Source organism: Belonocnema kinseyi, chromosome 4 (genome assembly GCF_010883055.1).
Source record: "Belonocnema kinseyi isolate 2016_QV_RU_SX_M_011 chromosome 4, B_treatae_v1, whole genome shotgun sequence".
Classification (NCBI taxonomy): domain Eukaryota; kingdom Metazoa; phylum Arthropoda; class Insecta; order Hymenoptera; family Cynipidae; genus Belonocnema; species Belonocnema kinseyi.
Window position 1 is genome coordinate 122,594,888 of NC_046660.1, and position 3,449 is coordinate 122,598,336.

A 3,449-nucleotide genomic window follows, 5' to 3' on the forward strand; every position below is an offset into this window, starting at 1 on the left:
CTATTAAAATATTCTAAAATATACATCAAATCCTTTAAAATATCATTCTAAATTAGTGTGATCAATTGAAAATTCCTTGGAATCTTTTAAAATTCTCTCAAATTTTTCAAATGCTTTAAAATCTTTTCAAATACTTAGAACTTTTTATAAAGATTTCTAAAGTATTAAAAAATTTTTTAAGTAACCCTTTTAAAATTACTTAAATTCTTTGAAATTCCCTTAAATTATAAAAATCAGTTGAAAATTCCTTGATATTTTTAGAAATATGTTCAAATGTTTAAAATCCTTAAAAATCTTTTTAAATCTTTTAAATTTATTAAAGCGCTTAAAAATATCTTGAAATTTGAAACATACCCTGAAATATTTTTTGAAATGTCAAGGAATTTTTAACTGATTTCCATAATTTATAGGAATTTCAAAGAATTAATCCAATTTTAAAAGGGTTATCATGAATGTTTATTTATATATATGTGTTGTTAAAATTCATAAGCAATTAAATATTGATCTCATCAGCATTTGAGAATAAAAAATGGTATGTCTATGCAATTAGTCAATAATATAATGAAATGTGATTAATGGGACTTAAGCTATGTGTAATTCAAGTAAAAATTCTTTCTAATTTACGATATGTAAAAATGTATTTTCGTTGTACTATAATATGATGAAGAGAATTATCATGATTGTAGTTACATAAAAAATAAATTATTCCTACAACTATTATTTTTTTATTACTTATTTATACCTTTCATCATATAAATAAAACATCTATAATTAAATTTATTATATAATTATTTTGATACTATTATTTTTTTAAATCTAGAATATATTATTATTTTTTTATGTTCGTTCCGTGCGACATTTGCAACCCGCATGTATGACATACTGCGCCCGCTATGACACTCTGTGCCCCGCCAAACACGTTCATAACCACAAAAATTCGTAATAATTTATATATATGAAGTTAGAGTCACATTCGTACCCCGCTCTCCCCTATACGGAAAATCCGCCAATGAATAATATAATAAAGTAAAAGGCATGTGCTTTAATTACCAGCACTTTTTAATTCCAGTAAGTCGGGTTAATTCTCGACTGTTTTTATAAAATGGCTAAAATGGGAATTTTAAGCAGATTATTGTTGAAATTATTACGTGATAAAATATTTTTCGTATCAGATTTGGATTCAGCGCATGAAAAGTTACAGAAAGTTGCCCTTTATTGTGAAGAAACTGGAAGAATGTAGAAATCTCTTATTGTTTCAACTTTGTGATGGGTGTAGTAAAACACAAATATAATGTTTAAATTGAATATTAACGATGTAACTCATGTATCATTTGTTTTTTTTTTTTTTTCATATAAATAATTATATTCCTCATTTATTGTAAACACATTGATATAAAACGTACTCAAATACATATATTAGTGTGGTTTAAAAAACGCTTTTCGAGTTACAGGAAAGTCACCCCCGCCCTCAAAAAAGTCTTAATATACGGAGAAAGAAAATTCAAACTTCAGGATCTAATCTAGACGTGCCAACTTTTTTAAGGATTGAAGAGGTGTGTCTGCAAAATAAAACCATGTTAACAACAATGATTTCGAATTCACACTTACACTCCCCCCCCCCCCCCCCCCCCCCCCCACACACAGGCCCCCAAATATGACCAAAAAATAGATAACTACATTTTTACGTATTATCTTTTTTCCAAGAAATGTTAAAAAATCGTTAGAATTAAACGGAAAATACCAGCAAAAGATAGGGCGGATGGGAGGATGTTTGAAAAATTGAAAGCTCTCATAAAAGGGTAACTAGAAAGATAAAACAATTGGAAGAACGGATAAGCAATTTAGAAATTAGGAATGAGCATATGGGGAAAAACAGGGAATGAGAAAATGGTTAAAGGGAATGAAAAGAACGTGCAAAGTGAAAATGGAAGATTAAAGAAAAGCCTGAGTAAGATTGAAAGAAGATTAGAAGGGAGAGAAAAGATTAAAAGTAGAGAGTGAAATAGGAGAAGTGGAGATAAAAAATCTTTTGTAAAGACATTAGAGTGCAGGTAAGGGTAGAGGGGGTCAAGCGAATAGGAGGGACAATGGAAGCAAAAGAAGGCATATTTCGAATAAAAGTAGGGAGTGAGGAAGAGAAAAAGAAAATCATGGAGGAAAACAAATTATTGAGAGGAAGATGGGAAAGAATTGCAGAACATCTGACATGGAGGGAGAGAAAAAGGAGATGGAAAATAGAGCAGAGGGCTTGAATAGAGAGGATAAAGGGCCATATTGTGTGGATAGGCAGAAACAGGATATGTATAAATGAGGAGGAAATGGTTCTGGGACGAAGAATGAGAAGAATGAAGAAAAAAGGAAAAAGTATTGAGAAAGATAGGGGGGAGGGAGACGAAAAAGAGTCTAGAGATAAATCAGAGGGGTTTTCAAACGGAAAAGGGCAAACAAAGTGAAGAGGAAAGAAGAGGGAAGGGAAGAGAGAAACGTGAATATAGCTTTCTGGAATGTGTCAGGTTTGAAGAAAAAGAATCAAGGATTTTGGGGGGAGTTAGAAAAGTGGGATGTGATTATGATGAGTGAAACTTGGGCAGATGAGAAGGACTGGAAGGGGATAAAACAGCTGTTACAAAAGGTTATGTGTGGACAATGCAAGAAGCAAGAAATGAATACGTTAACGGGAAAGGGATGAGCGGCATGGTTTCAGGGGTTAAAAAAGAATTAGCATTAAAAGGGATAAAAGATGGAGTCATGGAGGAAAAGGATGGAACAATGGGGAAAAGAATTATAAATGGGAGAGTCAAAATAGCAGTGGTTTGTGTATAAAGAAGAAGAGGGGAGAAGAAGGCTGGAGAGTAATATCGAAGTGGATAGAGGAAAAGAAGGAAGAATTGGTTTTAATAGCAAGGGACTTCAATGCATGGACTGACGAACAAGGGGGAGGGATATGGGATGAAGAAAATAAGGCATATATAATGAGCTCCAAACATAGAGATACAGACAGGGAGGGGAGGAAGTTACTAAACATGAAATTAATTTAATGTATTCTATACAATATTATTTTTTAAATTCATCGAAAAACTGCTTGAGCAAATAATGATTTCTAAACAAATCGAGATTTGTTAAACATTAGACGAAATGTCTTAGAATGATGTAATTATTCATTAAAAAGTAGCATAGGTTAGTAATTTGAAAAAGTGGACATTTAGTTCAGAAAATAAATGATTTAAGAGAAAAATTTAGGAATAAATAATGGTTTAAATAAGTTAAATTTATTTAAACAATTAAAAATGGTTTAAAAAGGCATAAAGGCATGGGCAATATTCAAATTGTTCATTAGTAATTATTTGTATGAAAAAAGATGACAGAAATTGCTGAAAATTATCCATATAATGCGAAAATGTAGTTTTTTATTTTTGAGTGATACTTGGGGTGCTGTGCGGGGGGGGGGG

General features: G+C 31.3%; 1 protein-coding gene across 2 annotated transcripts in view; it reads right to left on the reverse strand.

The window, feature by feature from the left end:
* LOC117172181 (protein C12orf4 homolog) overlaps positions 1 to 3,449 on the reverse strand; it is a 134,154-nt gene that overhangs the window by 44,852 nt on the left and 85,853 nt on the right. The window lies entirely within an intron of this gene.